This window comes from Bubalus bubalis, chromosome 13, assembly GCF_019923935.1.
Source record: "Bubalus bubalis isolate 160015118507 breed Murrah chromosome 13, NDDB_SH_1, whole genome shotgun sequence".
In the NCBI taxonomy this organism is placed as follows: Eukaryota; Metazoa; Chordata; class Mammalia; order Artiodactyla; family Bovidae; genus Bubalus; species Bubalus bubalis.
The window spans coordinates 34,915,374-34,937,962 of NC_059169.1; the positions used below are offsets into that span (position 1 = coordinate 34,915,374).

General features: G+C 40.5%; 1 long non-coding RNA gene across 2 annotated transcripts in view; it reads left to right on the plus strand.

The window, feature by feature from the left end:
• The window catches only part of LOC112578425, a 32,640-nt gene extending 10,499 nt beyond the window's left edge, over positions 1–22,141 (plus strand). Inside the window, exons 2-3 of one of the 2 annotated variants that reach the window (XR_006544036.2) lie at positions 10,927–11,059; positions 21,602–22,141. This is a non-coding gene — a long non-coding RNA (uncharacterized LOC112578425). The remainder of the gene's footprint in view (positions 1–10,926; positions 11,060–21,601) is intronic. The other variant, XR_003102685.3, reaches the window with a different exon arrangement.
• Positions 22,142–22,589: the final 448 nt, after the last annotated feature.

Consider the following 22,589-nt stretch of genomic DNA (forward strand, 5'->3'; position numbering starts at 1 on the left):
CAGGTGAATGCATGATGTCATCAGTCTCAAATTTAGACTAATTTTGAACAGGGTATTGATCCTGCCCACCTGGAGAAAACCACAATATACAAAGCCTGAAAAGGCTAACTTCCATGCATGTTTCTGGGAAAAATAATCTATTAAAGATGTTCTCCATAAAAGTCCAAAATGTTGCCAAGATGATATTTATCTTAAGAAATAAATATGTCTCAAGACATAGAAGACCATCCTAAAGTAGATTAGTCCTGAGTGTTCACTGGAAGAACTGATGTTGAAGCTGAAACTGCAATACTTTGGTCACCTGATGCGAAGAGCTGACTCATTTGAAAAGACCCTGATGCTGGGAAGGATTGAGGGTGGGAGGAGAAGGGGATGACAGAGGATGAGATGGTTGGATGGCATCACCGACTCAACAGACATGAGTTTGGGTAGGCTCCGGGAGTTGGTGATGGACAGGGAGGCCTGGCGTACTGCAGTTCATGGGGTCGCAGAGTCAGACACGACTGAGCGACTGAACTGAACTGATAGAAGATTTAATTCAGCAGTGTAATGAAAATAAACCCTGGGATTTCTATGACAAGTCCAAAAATGAGTTAGACTAAATCAGACAAGGAAGTCAAAACTCCAAGTAGTCAGAATGTATAGAATAACTTCAAGACAAATAACATTATTGAGAGGTTTAAACTTCTTTTTTTGAACTTTTTATTTTGTATTGGGGTATAGGCAATCAAAAATGCTGCGATAGTTCCAGGTGAACCATGAAGGGACCCAGCCATGTATATACGTGCATCCATTCTTCCCCAAACCCCCCCTCCCATGCGGGCTGCCACATCACACTGAGCAGAGCTCCATATGCTATTCAATAGGTCCTTGTCAGTTAACAGTTTTGAATATAGCAGTGTGCACATGTCCATCAGAAACTCCCGAACTATCCCTTCTCCCCAGAAACCATAAGTTTGTTCTGTAAGTCTGTGAGTCTCTTTCTGTTTTGTAAGTTCATTTGTACCATTTTTTTTTTAGATTTCATGTATCAGGGATGTCATATGATATTTCTCCTCCTCTGTCTGACTGACTTCACTCAGTATGACAATCTCTAGGTCCATCCATGTTGCTGCAAATGGCATTATTTCATTCTTTTTAGTGGCTAGGCAATTACTCCGTTATGTATATGTACCACATGGAAAGTTTAAACTTCTTAGTGAAATGATATGTTAATAAATATGTTTCTTATGTCAGTAAGAATAAAGAAAATTGAAAACTTCAGGGGGAAGAGAGCTCAGTGACCAAGTTATAATTCAACCATGGAAAAAACTAAAATAAGAAAACCATATAATTGATGGTATGAAATACAAACAGTAATAATTCAAAGAATCTGTTTGGCACTGATATTCCTTTAGCAGTGTAGAGTTATTATTTCTTTCTCTATGCATCAAATATTACTACTTGGTACTTCAGGTAAAAATATATATATGCTATATTGAGTACTTTTCATTACTTTTCAGTTTGGGGATCAGCTTAAGATAAAGCATAGAAGATATGGTTTCAGATGAGAATGTCATTGTTAAAAATATTAACAATGAAAAATAGTATCTTAGCTAACAGATGCCTGAAATAAAGATGGAGAGGGTAAAAGGAGATAAAGGCATTATATATACATATATGTGTGTACACACATGAATGTATGTATATATATGTGTATACACATACAAGATATATATATACATAAAAGAATATTAAAATATATGCATATATAAAAGATATTGTGTATATATAGACACAATATCTTCTTTATGGTATCTTTAATAAATAGAAGTTCTTAATTTTAATGATATCCAATGTATCAGTGTGTCTTTCCATGGTGATACCATTCTGGGCCTCTAGCTTTCTTCCAGGTAAGTTTTAAATTGGGAATTTTATTATGTTAATAGATATAGGACTATTTAGATTTTTCTGTTTCTTGTGTCATTATTGGTAAACTTATTTTTAAGAAATTTCTCCATTTTATGTAAGTTGCCAAAAATTTTGTAAGGTTATCTATAAGTTTTTTTCTTACCTTGTGTTTGTTTTTTTTTTCTTTTTTTCTTTTATTTTTTAACTTACCTTGTGTTTGTGTGTGTATATAACTTTTGCTTACAGACTATTTATATTCTATATATTCTTGAAATTTTAAATGTATATACATATATATATAGTAAAGGGATATATAAAGCACTCTTGTGAAGCAGTAAAAAAAAAAAATATTGACAACTAGATCCCAGAGCAGCTCACTTATCTTGATTTCTAGAATTTTACATGGAAAATAATCCAAAGTGAAACTGGTCTTTAAATGAATAATAACTTACAGTTTCATTTTAAAAAAAAATCAGAGAAAGGAATTATTTATATTTTAACATCTAATTTTCATCCTAGAATTTATCTATGAATCTTAATGCACTCACATTGCATTAAATTAAAATGCATTTAATTAAATGAATTAAATTAAAAATACATTAAATTAAAATGAATTTTTCATTTTAATGCAAATTGCATTAAAATGATATGCTTAGAAATGCATTTTTTGTAATGGAGAGACCATTCTCCCCAATTTTTATTTCATTGTAAAATGTTATTTTCTGGAATTACTGGATAAGTTCTCATTTTAAAGGGTAACCGGGCTGTTTCTCTAGAGGTAGAGCCTTAAATTCTGCTTTGAATGAGAGAACATTTTTTGGCCACACAGCATGTGGGATCCTAGTTTCCTGACCTGGGTTCGAACCCATGCCCCCTGCAGTGGAAGCCCAGAGTCCTAACCACTGGACGGAGGGGGATATCCCTCCTGTTCTTTTTTTAAAGCAGGGACCTTTGGAATACACAACATGAAAATCGAGATCTCTTCTGGAATTCTCCATTTTGAAAGAAGGAAGAAGTAGGCTATGAGGGGACTGTTTACTTGTGGGTGAAGAGTAGCCAAAGTTCAGGTGAACGGATTCTGACAGGGAAGCTGGATGTGTCTGTGTGTGTCAGAAGTTGGATGGGCAAGGACATTGACAAGGTAGATGTCCTGGTAAACTGGGTGGAAAAGCCTGTTCAGGAGAAACACTGACAGATGGAGAGTGGACTGGGGTATGTAAGATTAACTTCAATATATTTCACAAAGTTCGGGGCTTCCCAGGTGGCGCAAGTGGTCAAGAATCCACTTACCAATACAGGAGCCACCAGAAATGTGGGTTCCATCCCTGGGTTGGGAAGATCCCCTGGAGAAGGAAACGGCAACCCACTCCAGCATTCTTGCCTGGGAAATTCCATGGATAGAGGAGCCTGGCAGGTTATAGTCCATTGGGTCTCAAAGAGTCAGACATAACTGAGCATGAACACACCAAGGGTCACACCTATAGTCATTGCCTGGGGCTGCATTCTGGATGTTTAGAGCTGACGTTCAGAGGAGAAAAGGAAGGTGGGAGGTCAAAAGGGAGAAGACGACCATCATTTTCCAAAGTTCCAGAAAGCCAGTTGCTAAGTAACCCTCAGTTTGAAGAATAAAATAATGACTCAGATTGAAACTTGTCTTCAAACTAAATTTCTGTTATAATGTTCAGTTAACTAAAATGGATAGATATTTACTAAGTAAGGTTCAGTTCAGTTCAGTCACTCAGCTGTGTCTAACTCTTTGCAACCCCATGAATCGCAGCACACCAGGCCTCCCTGTCCATCACCAGTTCCCCGAGTTCACTCAAACTCATGTCCATCAAGTCGGTGATGCCATCCAGTCATCTCATCCTCTGTCCTCCCCTTCTCCTCCTGCCCCCAATCCCTCCCAGCATCAGAGCCTTTTCCAATGAGTCAACTCTTCACATCAGGTGGCCAAAGTATTGGAGTTTCAGCTGTAGCATCAGTCCTTCCAATGAACACCCAGGACTGATCTCCTTTAGAATGGACTGGTTGGACCTCCTTGCAGTCCAAGGGACTCTCAAGAGTCTTCTCCAACACCACAGTTCAAAAGCATCAATTCTTCGGCGCTCAGTTTTCTTCACAGTCCAACTCTCACATCCATACATGACCACTGGAAAAACCATAGCCTTGACTAGATGGACCTTTGTTGGCAAAGTAATGTCTCTGCTTTTCAATATGCTATCTAGGTTGGTCATAACTTTCCTTCCAAGGAGTAAGCGTCTTTTAATTTCATGGCTGCAGTCACCATCTGCAGTGATTTTGGAGCCCCAAAAAATAAAGTCTGACACTGTTTCCACTCTTTCCCCATCTATTTCCCATGAAGTGATGGGACCGGATGCCATGATCTTTGTTTCCTGAATGTTGAGCTTTAAGCCAACTTTTTCACTCTCCACTTTCACTTTCATCAAGAGGCTTTTGAGTTCCTCTTCACTTTCTGCCATAAGGGTGGTGTCATCTGCATATCTGAGGTTATTGATATTTCTGGCAATCTTGATTCCAGCTTATGCTTCTTCCAGTCCAGCGTGTCTCATGATGTACTCTGCATATAAGTTAAATAAGCAGGGTGACAATATACAGCCTTGATGAACTCCTTTTCCTATTTGGAACCAGTCTGTTGTTCCATGTCCAGTTCTAACTCTTGTTTCCTGAGCTGCATACAAATTTCTCAAAAGGCAGGTCAGGTGGTCTGGTATTCCCATTTCTTTTAGAATTTTCCACAGTTTATTGTGATCCACACAGTCAAAGGCTTTGGCATAGTCAATAAAGCAGAAATAGATGTTTTTCTGGAACTCTCTTGCTTTTTCCATGATCCAGAGGATGTTGGCAATTTGATCTCTGGTTCCTCTGCCTTTTCTAAAACCAGCTTGAACATCTGGAAGTTCACAGTTCACATATTACTGAAGCTTGGCTTGGAGAATTTTGAGCATTACTTTACTAGTGTGTGAGATGAGTGCAATTCTGAGGTTTTAGAGTTTAAGTAATTTAAATAAGCAATTTAAGTAAGACAATAATAAGCAAATTTTAAAATGAGTAAACCATGTTCTTTTATGTAGGCCAAAGTTTGCCAAGACGAACAAAGCAAAACCCCTTAATAATTCAAGGAAACATCCAAATTAATAGATATGTTAGGAATTAAATTAGCTTAAAAACATGTTTTTATTTCATCTTTGTTTTTTGAAAAACAGATACTATTTTTAATAGTAGACCCTAACTTTGCTTCAAGAAAAGGAAAAGTCATAACGACTGAGTTATACAGTCTCAGAATATGAAATGTAACTTCAAAACTAGAGTCCATGGTTGCAGTCTATGTACTGCTTAAGCTATATGTAAATATTAGCCTTAAAAGAATTTTAATGTATTTTCTATGAGATAATTTCCATAAATTTTAATCATATTCTCAAAGGAATCCAATGCTCCCCAAAACAACTAAAACTCAGAAACAGTCCTCAAGGGAGGCCACACTCACTGCATTGGAATAGACGGCATGGGAAACTGTCTCTGTTGGTCTTCTCTAGAAGAGAACCAGTGTTTCCCTTGCAGGGCTCTCTCTCCCCAGTGTCAGAGGGCACTGCTTTGTCTTAAAGCAAGAAGAGACTCCACCCTGTTTTTCTCACAGCTGTCAGCCACATGGAACAAATAGACAGTACCAGTGGCTTCTCCATTCCTCCTCTCATGCAAAGAACATTCTAGTCACAGCCCTGGGTCTGCCTTCTCTAGTGTTGGAGAGATAGGGAAATGCCCCTCATGCCACTGGCCAGAGCCTGATTTGCAGAACCCAACTGTCCCTGCAGATGGGTCCCAAGGCTGAGTCTTTGGGGGCCCGTATTAGGCTCCCCTATTTAGCCTCAGTTCCATGCCATATGCTTTAATGCAACTCCAGTTGGGAGCCATGACATTGAGAATAATTGGACCCCCATCAATATCATTAATCCTCCTCTTGGTCCTAACATTTCTTCTTTACTAGTTAGAACCCAGAAGTGGGGATAAGTATCTAGGAACACAGAACTCAAGTAGGAACATCTAGACAAGCCTTTGCAATTTACACGTTTCGCATCCCTTATCTCCTTTATTCTTTGCAACAACCCTAAAATTTAGGTAAAAGTCTTATTTTACATATGAAAAATGTTCAGGTTTGGATAGCCACTAAATTGTAAGGCTGAGGTTCAAATGCAGATCATTTGCGTTCAAATGACTCTTTACATCTCGTCATCCCAACAAATACATAGCCCAGGTCATTCCTGAGGATGGTGTGTGCCACTGTGGTCCATTCCGGTATCAGGACCTGAGAAGAACCTGCCACCCACCCAGCAAAGTGTGTGAAGCAGCCACCTTTTGACACTTAGATAAACGGCACTGCCCTCCCCATACCATCCTTATCATTTCTATGACCGTAATTGATAGGCTTAAGTGGAGATTTAAATCACCAAAATATATGGAAGCAGAGATTAGAGAGAAGGGGTGAACACAGTGCCAGTGCCTTAATTCCCACAGATAAGCTAAGAAAGAAAGAAACTGATTCCTCTCTTTGGTTGTGAGAAGCCAGACATATGTTCTAAGGGCCTCTGAGGGTAACTGGGAGATCGGGCCCCATTATAAAGGAGCTATCCATCAACATCCTTCTTGTCACACACACGTGTGTGTGTGTGTGTGTGTGTTATTCGTTTAGTCATGTCTGACTCTTGTGACCCCATGGACTGTAGCCCACCAGTCTCCTCTGTCCATGGGATCTCCAGGCAAGAATACTGGAGTGGGTTGCCATTTCCTTCTCCAGGGGATCTTCCCACCCAGGGATCAAATCTGGGTCTCCTGCATTCACAGGTGGATTCTTTACTGCTGAGCCACCAGGGACGCCCCAGGAAAGCACGAACCACACCCAAACTTTGCCTTACCCATGTTCTGTTTAAAGGGCCCAACTGAGAGGGGACGGGGCTTCTAAAGGAGAAGCCCACCATTCCGAAGAAGGAGACTTTATTCTACAACATTCCACAAAATTCTGGATTATTTTACTCAGTATTTAATTAATTTTTAAAGGAAGAGGAGGAAGGGGGAGGAAAAAACCACTACTCATGGTCACAGACCTTCCAAGGAGCATAATTTGAGTTAGGGGTCCTTCCTTTGCAACAAAACAGTTAAAATCTTTGGGTCTAAAGGTACAAATTATGAATGTTATGAATGATGGTCAGTGTAAATATGACTTTTCTAAAATGCACATTTGATCAAATTGTCCCAAATTCATAAATTGATCAAATTTAGCCCCAAAAGGCACTAAATTTTAGGATGACTTTTTATAAGGACAGATATTCATAAACAAGAAAGTGTTTTTATGAGAAGACTAATTCAAGTGAGATACACCATGTCCAAGCAGGAAAAAATAGATATACCTTTTTAAAAAAAAATGTAACTGCTAATGAACTTAAGTTTTGGGGGGGTTTGCTTCCTTTTCTAAAGTGCCAGATGACCTCTACAAATCGTCTTCCTAGTGATTCTGAATGAATCAGGGTGTTGGTAGTGCCATTTAACATCCCCCACTGAAGAAGGGTCTGTGAGCCAGTCTGGCCTGATTAAAAGCCAGGGATGGTATGTGTCTTCATGTTGCAGGAAATCTCACAGAATGTGCCTGGTGTGCTGAGAAAAATCCCATGTTTTGTAAATAACCTCCCTTAAGTCTGATCTGAAAGTGCTCTCTTCCTGATTTCATCAATAAGGTTACTATGTGACTTTAAAAAATTCCACTGCTCTAGGAAAACTTCTGTTTCCTTTTATGCCCAGATTTAGCAGGTTTTTCAAAGCCCTTCTTATTAAGAAAAGTTGTGGCTGGAAAAATGGATAAGTAGTTACAACTATTCCAGGAAACTATAAATATTCTGGTTTAAGGCTTTTAAGAAATTATCCTCTCCTTTATTGTCTCCCAGGGCCCACCTACAACCGGGTGCTGCCCTCCCAAAGTGAAGTGGATGGTCCTAAATGATCATAGGTGGGTTTTAAAAAATAAACACAAAATTAGTTTCACACCTACTTAGACAGCTTAGAATTTTAATGTGTGAAGTATGCCAGGACTCTGAGTGAAATAAAGCTTTGCATTCAAACTGATGTCAGCCAATCAGAAAACAGTACAGTGTGCTGCCCATTTCATAATTAGGGAGCATTACTCCAAGTTCTAGATTTTACTTATTAATGAATAAAGCATTTCTTGACCCAGTTTTGCCATTTATTCAGAAGGACCTTGTTTTTAAAAAGTGTTAAAATAGCATGAAGGCCCTGATTTATGCCCACCAAATCCAGGAAATTCAAAGTTAATCCTCGGAACTATTTGTGTCTAGTTTTGCAGCAAACATTCTATATAAAACTGTGCTCTGTTCGAGGATGACACAGACTAAAGAAACTACAGCAGGCTGTGCTGCAAGCTTGGGTTTTTTCAGCTTCAAAGCTATAAGTTCTATGCTGACATATTCCTCTACTGCATTTTTCTTTCTGCCATCCCTTATTTCAGTTTTGCTTGCCCATTCTTGCTCATACTTTTTGACAACCAACAGACTTCATCCAATAGTCAGGAGCAATAGCAACTACTTTTTTACCAGGAGTCCCAATGAGGAGGTAACTCTCAGATACTGGGAGATGATAACAGTTAAAAAGCTCTTCTTCTTCCTCATTTCCCAAACTCCTCTCCTGGAAATCACACTCCTCTCTCCTCCCAGATACTGAGTAAAGGTTCTTCATGAAGCAAAAACAATACCAAAAGTGGAATATGACTCAGTAGACCATCATTCCCATTTCCCTCCCTGGAATGCCACCTGCTGTCTGTCTAGACAGTCCAAACGCCCACTCATCCCACACGTGCCATTCACATGCCACCTCTTTCGGCAGATTATCCCTGTCTTTGGGTTCCAGTTTCCCCAAGAGTGACATTAAAGTGGAGATTCAGATCTTGAAGGTCTGCTTCAGTCCTGAGATGCTATCTTTTCATAACCTCCCAAGTACACAGTGAATTTCCAGCTCTGAACTTCAAGGAGATTCCTCTGTCCCATTCATTTGGTACTTAACTTTTGCCAACATTTAGCAGTTCACCTCCCAGCCCACATGGGCTACCTGTGAAGCCTTGAGTAAGTTACTTCATCTCTAAGTCTCAGTTTCCTCATCTATGAAATGCAGATCATAATGGTATGCAGTATACATTACAGAATTATTCTAAGGGCTACAGGACAGAACACGTAGAAAGACCTCACCACCACAGCTGACAATTAGTAAGTGCTCCATGAATACTAATGGCACAAAGTGAAAAGGAACTAAAGAGCTTCTTGATGAGTGTGAAAAAGGAGGGTGAAAAGGTTGGCTTAAAACTCAACATACAAAAAATTAAGATGATGGCATCTGGTCCCATCACTTCATGGCAAATACAAGGGGTAAAAGTGGAGGCAATGACATATTTTATTTTCTTGGGCTCCAAAATTACTGCAGTTAGGGACTGCAGCCATGAAATTAAGGGACATTGGCTCCTTGGAAGGAAACCTATGACAAACCTAGACAGCATATTAAAAAGCAGAGACATCACTTTGCCAACAAAGCTCTGTATAGTCACAGCTATGATTTTTCCTGTAGTCATGTACGGATGTGAAAGTTGGACCATAAAGAAGGCTGAGCACCAAAGAATTGATGCTTTTGAATGTGGTGTTGGAGAAGACTCTTGAGAGTCCTTGTGGACTGCAAGATCAAACCAGTCAATCCTAAAGGAAATCAACCCTGAATATTCATTGGAAGGACTGATGCTGAAGCTGAAGTTCCAGTACTTTGGCCACCTAATGTGAAGAGCCCTGACGATCACTAGGAAAAAACCCTGATGCTGGGAAAGACTAAAGGCAAAAGAAGAAGCGGGTAGCAGGGGATGAGATGATTAGATAGCATCACCAACTCAATAGATATGAATTTAAGCAAACTCCAGGAGATAGTGAAGGACAGAGGAGCCTGATGTGCTGCAGTCCATGGGGTTGCAAAGAGTTGGACATGACTTAGCAACTGAAAAATAACAACCGAACAATAACAACCATGAATACTAGCTCAAGTTAATTCTAGCTATTTTTTCACGTATACATTCCCTGTCATCCCAAACATGATCATAAGCTACTTGAAACAGAGAACAATACATCAGCCTGTGTCCCCATTTTGCTTACTACAATGTCTTAAATATAATGGGAATTGAAGAGTGTTCTGTCGATTACTTGATTGTTATGGCTTTGTCTGATTTTCAGTCATTAACCATTCTGTACCTAGGTTTTCTGTCTATGAAGATGTGACTTCTACCAGTTCAGCTCCTAAAATTATGTGGAGATAATGATCCATGAGTGCACGTTCAGTAGCTCAGTCATGTCCAGGTCTTTGCAACCCCATGGACTGTAGCCCACCAGGCTCCTCTGTGCATAGGATTTTCCAGGCAAGAATACCGGAGTGGGTTGCCATTTTCTTCTCAAGGGGTCTTCCCAACCCAGGGGTTGAACCCATGTCTCCTGCAGCTAGTGCATTGGCAGGAAGATTCTTTACCACTGAGCCACTTAGGAAGCCAAAACAATAGTATAAATTGTTTCCAATTCTATTGCTATGTACATAATTTTAGGAGAGCAGCCTAAAAGCAGGAACCAATTGGAATTGGTTTGGGCCCTGCCCTGCTCTCATTGGAAAAGACCCTAAACCTGGGAAAGATTGAAGGTGAAGGCAAAAGGTGAAGGGGGAGGCAGAGGATGAAATGACTAGATAGTATCACAACTCAGTAGACATGAATCTGAGCAAACTCCGTCAGACAGTGGAGGACAAGGAAGCCTGGCATGCTGCAGTCCATGGGGTCTCAAAGAGTCAGACAAGACTGAATGACTGAACAACTGCCCTGTTCAGAAAGCATGCAGTCAAAAGAGACTGAACTGAAATCAATGGACGTCATTGTGTTTCTCCATTACAATGTACATTTGAGTGGTTTTGAGTGTATTGGTGTGTTTACCATTTGTTTTTCAGAGAAGGGAGTTCCGGAAGGGATGATGGGAGAATGGAAATAGCAAAGGCATATAAAGGAAGAATGAAGGAAGGGGAGGAGGAAGAAAGCAAAAGCTAAGAACAGGAAAATGGAAAGAAAGGTGTTTCAGGAGAGGTAAGGTGAAAGGACACGGAACAGTCTGGACATGGAACAACAGCCTGGCTCCAAATAGGAAAAGGAGTACATCAAGGCTGTATATTGTCACCCTGCTTATTTAACTTCTATGCAGAGTACATCATGAGAAATGCTGGACTGGAAGAAGCACAAGCTGGAATCAATATTGCCAGGAGAAATATCAATAACCTCAGATATGCAGATGACACCACCCTTATGGCAGAAAGTGAAGAGGAACTAAAGAGCTTCTTGATGAAAGTGAAAGAGGAGAGTGAAAAAGTTGGCTTAAATCTCAACATTCAGAAAACTAAGATCATGGCATCTGGTCCCATCACGTCATGGGAAATAGATGGGGAAACAGTGGAAACAGTGACAGACTTTATATTTTTGGGCTCCAAAATCACTGCAGATGGTGACTGCAGCCATGAAATTAAAAGACGCTTACTGCTTGGAAGGAAAGTTATGACCAACCTAGACAGCATATTAAAAAGCAGAGACATTACTTTGTCAACAAAAGTCCATTTAGTCAAGGCTATGGTTTTTCCAATAGTCATGTACAGATGTGAGGGTTGGACTATAAAGAAAGCTGAGCGCTGAAGAATTGATGCTTTTGATCTGTGGTGTTGGAGAAGACTCTTGAGAGTCCCTTGGACTGCAAGGAGATCCAACCAGTCCATCCTAAAGGAGATCAGTCCTGGGTGTTCACTGGAGGGACTGATGTTGAAGCTGAAACTCTAATACTTTGGCCACCTGATGTGAAGAGCTGACTCATTGGAAAAGACCCTGATGCTGGGTAAGATTGAGGGCAGAAGGAGAAGGGGACGACAGAGGATGAAATGGCTGGATGGCATCACTGACTCGATGGGCGTGAGTCTGAGTGAACTCCGGGAGTTGGTGATGGACAGGGAGGCCTGGCGTACTGTGGTTCATGGCGTCACAAAGAGTTGGACATGACTGATTGACTGAACTGAACTGAATTGAAGGTGAAAGGAAAAGAATTGTGAAGAAGGATCGGGCAGATAAAGAGAGACAGGCTACTGTGGCTCCAAAGCTGTAGAGAAAACTCCATCTTCAAGTCTAAATGTGCAGCCTGCTTACCTGGCCTCAAAATGTTAACAAGAAGCATGGGAATAACCTCTTAATAATAGAGAGTTTCACTCTGAAGCTGAAAGTTGACTATTACTAGGTTGCTCTTTATTTCTTTTTTCTTTCTTTTCTGGTGGTTTTGGGTCTTCGATATGGCGCACAGGCTTCTCCGATCGTGGCGCAAGGGCTTAGTTGCCCCTCTGTGTGTGGGATCTTAGTCTCCCGACCAGGGATTGAACCCGTGTTCCTTACATTGCAAGGCAGACTTAACCACTGGACCACCAGGGAAGTCCCTTACTGTTCTTATTTGATGGAGATGTCCAGTGTGGACTAGAAGATGATGGGTTTGTGGGCTGAGGGGACCACATTAAATCATTATTTCTAGTCTTTTTGGCAGAAGCCTCTGCATAATTCTGAGGAGAGTGTGTGTGCAACAGACATAGATTTTTTTAGAGATTTCTTTTCCACCTGGTGTTTTTATTTTCCCCTTTCATACATCAGAGCCTTCTAAAAATCCAAGTTCTGTAAAGGAAAAAACACTTTCCGTCAAGCTGAATGCGCCTCCAGTAGAACCAGCATGGTTTCACAAAGGACTTTCAACAGTCTACACCAACATCTTCTGGGTTGCTGAATAGTTTGCCTTTCAGTTGACTTAAGAATACAGTGCTCTTAACCAAACCATGGCCCACTGGGGAAACCAATCAGACACCAGGCTTAAAACCCCAAAAGTAACATGAATGGCCTTCTGTGAATCCGAGGTAAAGGCTGGTGTTGTTAGAAATTACCCAACCTTCCAGGCAGATCTGCGTATATAGAAATTGATTAACACACCCCAGTCCCATTCCGCCTACATTTCAGGAAAACACGCTCCTCTGCGTCCACATGAGCAGCTGATCTCTGCGGGTTACAGGGATTTTTCAGAGAAGATTAAATCTGTTTGGTAGGGGAGACATTAGCACTAAAGACCTCTGTGAGATAAGTTTTCAAAATCAAAACTGTCAGGAGTGGGGTTGGAGCGGAGGCGGGGCGGGGAGTGGAGAGGTGGCTTAACTGCAAATGTAATCAACAAGCACAGCGCCGGCGGCTTCTCCGACAGCACTGGATTTATTGGAATGCTTGGGCTCCCACAAGGGAAGAAATTATTTCCTGTGAATTCCAAGTCCTGCAGGATTTTGCAGTGTTGCCGTTTCCTCCTGTTGCTGAGCACCCTCTCTGATTATCTCTCCAAGGTCTGCATGCCTCTGCCGCTGCGCAGCAGTGGACAGCCCTGGTCGGTTTCCATGGAAACACAGAGCAGGAGACACTTGTACCTGGGTCCTGGACCAAGAGATTTACACTCTTAGAAAACACATCGGCCTCTAGAATTTCAGTGCTATTTGAAAACAGATACTTCAGTTTTCAAGAGTTCTCTTGAAAAACGTCCAGCTATGTCAGAATTGAAGTCATGCCTTATCACGAGGTGGAAAAACAAGTCCTTGAAGGTTGCTGCTGCTGCTGCTGCTAAGTCGCTTCAGTTGTGTCCGACTCTGTGCAACCCCATAGACGGCCGCCCACAGGCTCCTCCATCCCTAAGATTCTCCAGGCAAGAACACTGGAGTTGGTTACCATTTCCATCTCCAATGCATGGAAGTGAAAAGTGAAAGTGAAGTCACTCAGTCGTTTTGGACTCTTAGCGACCCCATGGCCTGCAGCCTACCAGGCTCCTCCGTCCATGGGATTTTCCAGGCAAGAGTACTGGAGTGGGTTGCCATTTCCTTGAAGGTTCAGTTCAGTTCAGTAGCTCAGTCCTGTCCGACTCTTTGCAACCCCATGAATCACAGCATGCCAGGCCTCCCTGTCCATCACCAACTCCCAGAGTTCACTCAGACTCACATCCATTGAGTCAGTGATGCCATCCAGCCATCTCATCCTCTGTCGTCCCCTTCTCCTCCTGCCCCAAATCTCTCCCAGCATCAGAGTCTTTTCCAATGAGTCAACTCTTCACATGAGGTGGCCAAAGTATTGGAGTTTCAGCTTTAGCATCATTCCTTCCAAAGAAATCCCAGGGCTGATCTCCTTTAGGATGGACTGGTTGGATCTCCTTGCAGTCCAAGGGACTCTCAAGAGTCTTCTCCAACACCACAGTTCAAAAGCATCAATTCTTCAGCACTCAGCCTTCTTTACAGTCCAACTCTCACATCCATACATGAACACAGGAAAAACCATAGCCTTGACTAGACGGACCTTTGTTGGCAAAGGAATGTCTCTGCTTTTGAATATGCTATCTAGGTTGGTCATAACTTTCCTTCCAAGGAGTAAGCGTCTTTTAATTTCATGGCTGCAGTCATCATCTGCAGTGATTTTGGAGCCCCCAAAAATAAAGTCTGACACTGTTTCCACTCTTTCCCCATCTATTTCCCATGAAGTGGTGGGACCGGATGCCAAGATCTTTGTTTCCTGAATGTTGAGCTTTAAGCCAACTTTTTCACTCTCCACTTTCACTTTCATCAAGAGGCTTTTGAGTTCCTCTTCACTTTCTGCCATAAGGGTGGTGTCATCTGCATATCTGAGGTTACTGATATTTCTCCTGGCAATCTTGATTCCAGCTTGAGTTTCTTCCAGTCCAGCGTTTCTCAGATAATCACGACGGTGTGATCACTGACCTAGAGCCAGACATCCTGGAATGTGAAGTCAAGTGGGCCTTAGAAAGAATCACTACAAACAAAGCTAGTGGAGGTGATGGAATTCCAGTTGAGCTATTTCAAATCCTTGAACGTTAGGAGAGGTGAATTTATATCAACTTCCCCAGATATGTTTTCCTTGCATAGTTCTGGAAACACTTTGGCACTCAGAAATCAGGACTATTTGAAACATTGTGGAATCAGGGAGTCAGATGACTTAAGTTTCTATCACAAACCTTCCACCTCTAGCTGTGTACCTTGGGCAAGTTTCTTGACTTCTCTGAGTCTCAGTCTTCTCATTTGTATAATAAAGAAATTTCTTTAAAAACTGGACTTCTAGGGTTGTTATGAGGATAAAATGATGCAATGTATATGAGGCCTTGTACAGAAGAAGCAGTCAGTAACAGGCTTCCTTGAGGTGAAGTCAAAGTGAGTAAAGAATTTAATATCAAAAGAGTAATTACAAAATTCATCATTCGTAATTTGTTGAATGGTGTGTTAAAGTACATTACCTCCCTGCCTAGTGGCTTTCTTTTTCCAAATATTTTTTTAGTATTCTTTTTATTTTTAATTGGAGGATGAATACTTTGCAATGTTGTGTTGGTTTCTCCCATACAACAACACAAATCAGCCATAAATATATATATGTTCCCTCTGTCTTGAACCTCCCTCACCCCATCCCACCCTATAGGTCATCACAGAGCACCGTGTTGAGCTCCCTGTTTTAGACAGCAACTTCCCACTAGCAATCTGTTTTACACGTGGTTCAGTTCAGTTCAGTAGCTAGGTGCATCTAACTCTTTGCAACACCATGCACTGCAGCACACCAGGCCTCCCTGTCCATCACCAACTCCTGGAATTTACTCAAACTCGTGTCCATTGAGTCAGTGATGCCATCCAACCATCTCATCCTCTGTCGTTCCCTTCTCCTCCTGCCCTCAATCTTTCCCAGCATCAGGGTCTTTTCCAATGAGTCAGCTCTTCATATCAGGTGGCCAAAGTATTGGAGTTTCAGCTTCAACATCAGTCCTTCCAATGAACACTCAAGACTGATCTCCTTTAGGATGGACTGTTTGGATCTCCTTGTAGTCCAAGGGACTCTCAAGAGTCTTCTCCAACACCACAGTTCAAAAGCATCAATTCTTCGGCGCTCAGCTTTCATTATAGTTCAACTCTCACATCCATACATGACTACTGGAAAAACCATAGCTTTGTCTAGACAGACTTTTGTTAGCAAAGTAATGTGTCTGCTTTTTAATATGCTGTTTAGGTTGGTCATAGCTTTTCTTCCAAGGAGCAAGTGCCTTTTAATTTCATGGCTGCAGTCACCATCTGCAGTGATTTTGGAGCCCAAGAAAATAAAGTCTGTCACTGTTTCCACTGTTTCCTCATCTACTTCCCATGAAGTGATAGGACCAGATGCCATGATCTTAGTTTTCTGAATGCTGAGTTTTAAGTTTTTCACTCTCCTCTTTCAGTTCTTCTTCACTTTCTGCCATAAGGGTGGTGTCATCTGCATATCTGAGGTTACTGATATTTCTCAGACAATCTTGATTCCAGCTTGTGCTTCTTCCAGCCCAGCATTTCACATGATGTACTCTGCATATAAATTAAATAAGTAGGGTGACAGTATACAGCTTTGACATACTCCTTTTCCTATATGGAACCAGTCTGCTGTTACATGTTCAGTTCTAACTGTTGCTTCTTGACCTGTATACAGATTTCTCAGGAGGCAGGTCAAGTGGTCTGGTATTCCCATCTCTTTAAGAATTGTCCACAGTTTGTTGTGATCCACACAGTCAAAGGCTTTGACATAGTCAAAGCAGAAGTAGATTTTTTTTGGAACTCTCTTGCTTTTTCAATGATCCAATGGATGTTGGCAATTTGATCTCTGGTTCCTCTGCCTTTTCTAAATCCAGCTTGAACATCTGGATGTTCTCAGTTCATGAACCATTGGACTAGCCTGGAGAATTTATCTTTATAGTACACTCATAATTAATACTACCCTCCTGTTTCCTCTGAAACATAGAATTTATGGTCTATGAAAAATAATTTTAAGATGCAGTACACATATACAATGGAATACTACTCAGCCTTAAAAAAGAGTGAAATAATGCCATTTGCAGCAACATGGATGCAACTAGAGATGATCATACTAAGCTAAGCAAGTAGAAAGAGAAAACAAAACACCATATGATATCACTTATATATGGAATCTAAAATATGGCACAAATGAACCTATCTACAAAAGAAAACAGACTCAAAGACAAAAAGAATAGACTTTCAGTTGCCATGGAGGCAACCAGGGGAAGGAGAGGGATGGGACTGGGAGTTTGGTGTTGGTAGATGTAAACTATTTACAATGGATAAACAATAAGGCCCTACTCTATAGCACAGAGAACTGTATCTAATCTCCTGGGATAAAGAATAATGGAAAAGAATATTTATAAAAAGAATATATTCGTGTATAACTGAGTTACTTTGTTGTATAGCAGAGGTTGGCACAACATTGTAAATCAATTATATTTCAATTAAAGAAAAGGAAAAATGAAACAATTTTATATTTAATTATATCATATCCTTTCTGTTTCCTGTATTAACTGTGGTGGTGGTGGTTTAGTTGCCAAGTCGTGTCCAACTCATTGAGACCCCTTGGACTCTAGGCCATCAGGCTCCTCTGTCCATGGTATTTCCCAGATAAGAATATTAGAGTGGGTTGCCATTTTCTTCTCCAGGGGACCTTGCTGACCCAGATCTCCTCCATTGCAGGACGTCTCCTGCATTGCAAGTGAATTCTCTACCAATTGAGTCATTGTGTCTCTAGCTAAAAAAGTTCTTTGAGCACAAAGACCATTTCCTGTATTCTAATCCCTTAACTGCCAACCTAACTTTCAGCAGAGAAGGTGTTCAATAATAACCTTTTATTAAATTAAGAATTATCAATTGATAATTGATGTCATTTTATCACAATTACCATTTGCTTTGACATTAACCACATACCCTGAATGTTCACCAATGGGGCTCCATCCATGGCAATCTCTGGTCAGGCGCTTCGTTCCCTCAACTCTACCTGTGACCTATAGTTAACAGTTATTACCACCTCAGTATCCCCAAGAGTGGTGTGTCCACTTCCCCAGCACTGAATTGGTGCTTCTTTGAATTCAGGGCTTACAGGAAGGCTATATGGCTGTCAGACACTAATGTATGTGATTTCTACTTTAAGAAATAGGAAAAGCCAAAGCAGAACGGGTCATTCAGTCCCCACATAGATGCCGTGAGACTTCAAATAATATAGTACATCTGTAGAATTCACAGAAGCAAGAAGCATGAGACTGTCAGCCCAGGAAACAAACTAAGTGTGGAGGAAGGGAGAGGTGCATTCATGTTGAATGAATGGGCAGTCTATACAGGGAAGAATGTGAGCAAAAAACAAATGGGATTACATAAAATTGCACTACTCAAACATAATGCACTTTCACAGCTGAGTGACTATATATTTGGTGCTTCCCTGGTGGCTCAGATGATAAAGAATCTGCCTATAATGCAGGAGACCTGGGTTCAAGGTTGGAAAAGTCCCCTGGAGAAGGGAATGACAATCCACTCCTGTATTCTTGCCTAGAGAATTCCATGGACAGAGGAGCCTGGCGGACAACAGTCCATAGGGTTGCAAAGAGTCAGATATGACTGCATGACTAACACAAACACTTATATGTGTATATTGGCATCATCCTGTACATAAAACATTTATAAAATAACATTTAGCTCAATTAATAATTTATCCTAGTTATGTTTATGTCATTCTATTTTACTTCTGCAAGAGTACTTTTAATTGCTATAGAGTATTCCATTCAATGGAGAAACTTCTACAAGATGTCCACTTTATGAAATTATTAGCCATCCTGAGCTACACATATATAGCTAAAATTTTCAAGTATCCTTTATTATATTAATATCCTTAGAAGTTCCAGGAAATGGAGTTTCTGGTACCACCACTTCTTGCTCTCTTAACTCTGTACATTCCCTCTAGTCACTGGTCCATTTCTGACCTTCTTTGTTCCGCATATCTTCCACTAAAATCTCCAAATCCACTCCTTGCCCCTGTCCTATGTCTCAGGAGACAGATCTTCATGAACTTCATTGATAAGCTCCGTGGACTTCTTGCTTTTGGTTGAGTTCAGTCACTGAGGCATGAAACGAGATCAGAGGGATGGAGACAGGAAAGTAAAATGGGGGTAGATATTCCCTTGACTCCTTTATCTGGAAGGTTGGCCAGGGGCTAACTGCATCCCTGAACTGAGCATCACAACGTCCATCAGCATCAGCTTCCACAGATCTCTTCTACCATTCTCTCTCTAGGTCCTAGAGATGGTTCCCTTCTCTTGCCTCATCAGGTTAAGGTATTAATAGTAACAGAGCCCACTATTAAGTAGCCCCACAGAACTGTTATCCTTCTTAGTTTTCCCACTCCCTGTCCAAATCTTTGCAAGCAGTCCATTTATTAAAATCCAAAATTATCTAAATTGAGTTTGTCATCAGTTCAGTGTCACGCCACTATCTGAATTATCCTGTCTGCAGCCAAACTCCTTACATGAGTTGTCTTCATTGATTGTCAATGCTTTCTCCCTTCTTTCTCAAGAAACACCCATCACTAACACAAACAGCAATGGATCACACATTGCCAAATCCTAGATTGAGCCCCATCTTTCTTAGTCTATCTGCAGCACTTGGTCTAGTGAAACTGTCATTCATTCTTCAGATACTTTAGTCACTTCATATCAGGGACATCATTTATAGTTCACCTTCCTTTGCTGGTTCCTCCTCATCTCTCTTAACCTCCAACATTAAAATTGTAAATGCCCCAGTCTTTGGACCCCTTCTCTTCTCTATGTTTACTTTTTCTTGGTGATTTCCTGTAGTCCCATAGCTTTAACTATCATTTCAATACCAACTACTTCCAGATTCATCTACATGGTCTATTACCTCTCCCCTAAATTCCAGACTCATATGTCTAACTGCTTACTCAACATATGGTCATGGGGAGGGAGGAGGAGAGGGTCAGGTGTATTGAAAGAGTAACATGGAAACTTACATTACCATATGTAAAATAGATAGCCAACGGAAATTTGCTGTATGGCTCAGGAAACTCAAACAAGGGCTCTGTATCAACCTAGAGGGGTGGGATGGGAAGAGGGATGGGAGAGAGGTTCAAAAGGGAGGGGATATATGTATACCTATGGCTGATTCATGTTGAGGTTTGACAGAAAACAACAAAATTCTGTAAAGCAATTATCCTTCAATAAAAAAAAAATTTTTTTAAGTTATCTCTACTTTCACACATCTAATACCTAACCCTTGATCTTTTTTCCCCTGCAAATGTGTAAATGGCAGCTGTTTGTCTAATTTTCAGACCCAAGACTTTGGTGCCATCTTTCCTTCTCTCATACCACATATCCACTCCATCAGGAAATCCTGTGGACTCTGACATCAAAATGTACAGAAACCTACAACTCTCTCCAGTATGATTTCTCACCAAGGTGAGAGAGATGCCTCGGAACCAGTCTATTTTGTTTCCTCCCCAACAGACTCTTCTTAGAGCAACCAGATTATGTCATTTATCTGCTCAAAACCCTAGTGACCAATGTCTTTATTTGACCTGCAAGGCTGTAAATCACCTTGTTCTGCACATTCCTGTCTATCTTTATCTCATATCTCTCTCCCCTTCACAGAGTATTCTTGCTAGTTCTTCCACACACTTAGCTTACTCTCATCTCAGGGCTTTTGCATTTATTGTTCCTTCTTCCTGGAATGTTCCTATAATATTTGTCTGCTAGATATTCACAGAGATGGCTTCCTGAGTTTCTTTATGTCTCTGCTTAAGCATCATGCCATCAGAGAGGTTTTCCATAGGGATCTTGTTTTAAAAAGCATGTAATTAAACCCCCTGCAACACTCTCTAAACCTGCTCCTGTTTTTATAGCAGTGATTACCACTTGCTGTATTTTATGTTCATTTTTGTTTCTTTGTAGCCTTTCCCCGGCCCCTAGAATTAACCTCATTGAGAGCAGAGATATGTTTGCTCTCTACTGTGTCCCCAGCACATAGAACTGAGCTTGACACATAGAAAAGCATTTAATGCATAAACAAATGAATGAAAAATGTGTGCATGTCTTTTTAAATGTTTATGATGAAAGTTTATTAGAGGAAATAGTTTAATGCATCTTCATTTATTCGTTAGTGAACTTTGACAGTTATTAGTATAAGGTCATTTGGTTTTATTCTTCCCATTCTATTTCCCTTCAGTCACTTCTTACTAGTTTTAAAGCAAACTCTAGATGTCATGTCATTTCATCTGTAAGTTATACGTGTTTTTTTATTGTCCTCTAAAATTTTATGCAATTTATATTCATGATGAGCTGTGTTGAAAAAGCCCCCTTCATCTCCTACTCATACTAGCAGATATGATCATATAAAGATTATCTTTGCCAATTTTATTGGTGAAAAATCTCAACTGTTTCATTTTTAAAATAAAGAGAATGATAAATAAAAACATTATTCCTAAGGTCTATGATAACGTTCTCTTCTTTTGGTGACTTCTCACAATTCCAAAATACTAAGAGACAGAAATGTATTAAACCACCTTTTCTTCTCCTCTTAAAAGTTTATCTCATGCAATTATACACAATAACTTGTATAATTATAAGATCTGAGCCCTATCTTAACTCTCTCAGAACATAATACAAAAGGTACATTAGAAGCATCATAATTTTAAAAAATACTTTTTCTTTGATTTTAACAGTTTAAGAAGACAGTCTGGAGTGAATAAAGAAATTACTGAGGAAAACAAGGAGCGTGACCCTGACATCTTCTCCAATCAGTCACCTCCATTGATAACCTTATAAAAGATCTTTCTGGAGCCTTGGCTCCATCTTTGAAGCCATCTTCTAAATCTGGATCGACAAAGCCAGCCCAAGGTGCCCCTGAGCCTCTCATCCACTGAAACTGGAGACACGCTGCATCCTGGCAACACCGGGATGGCTCAGGTCAGCAGCTCCGGCAGTCACCCAGAACAACTCTGTGACTCTACCTGGAAAGACCTTCTCTTCCCATAAGTGTTAGCATATTAAGCCTCTACTGCGTGGAATAGGATGAGGAGGAGTTTGGGGAAGAAATGTGAAGACAAATGTGGGTATTTGAAAGCAGAAAAGAAAATCCAGTGCTCAAAATGGCATTCTTTAACTGAGACTAGCTATAAATTTTTTCTCTCTTGTTGATTTCCTGTCTTGGAAAGAACCCATTAATGGAAAAAAAAAAAAAAAAGTACAAGTTGGAAGCTCAACTGTGATTTTTTTTTTTAATGGTAAATCTGGTACCATTCATATCTGGAAAATGTGAAAGGAAGATTTGAAAATCTCATTTTGTCATTTTATCCAAATGCTAGAACAACCTATGTCAAAGATACAAAAATAAGTGTACAGTGGGGCGGAGGGTGAGGAAGTGCTTTCCTTGCCTTTCCCCCTACTTGCTTTACCAACAGAGCTTGAAGCCTCTTAGTCTGTCATCACCTTTAACTCCTCTCCTTTCCTGCCAAGAATCTGATGGCTGAGTTTCCGGTTAGATGGGGAGCAGGATAAACCTTTGTTGTAATTTGCTGGAGACCCTATCCAGCTAGATTTTTGGATGAGAAATTTATTGCTTCTCCTCACTGAGGGATATAAAACCAGGTCAACAATCTCCATAGCCCATTTGAATGGACATTCACTGGACCACGGATGTGGCCTACTCAT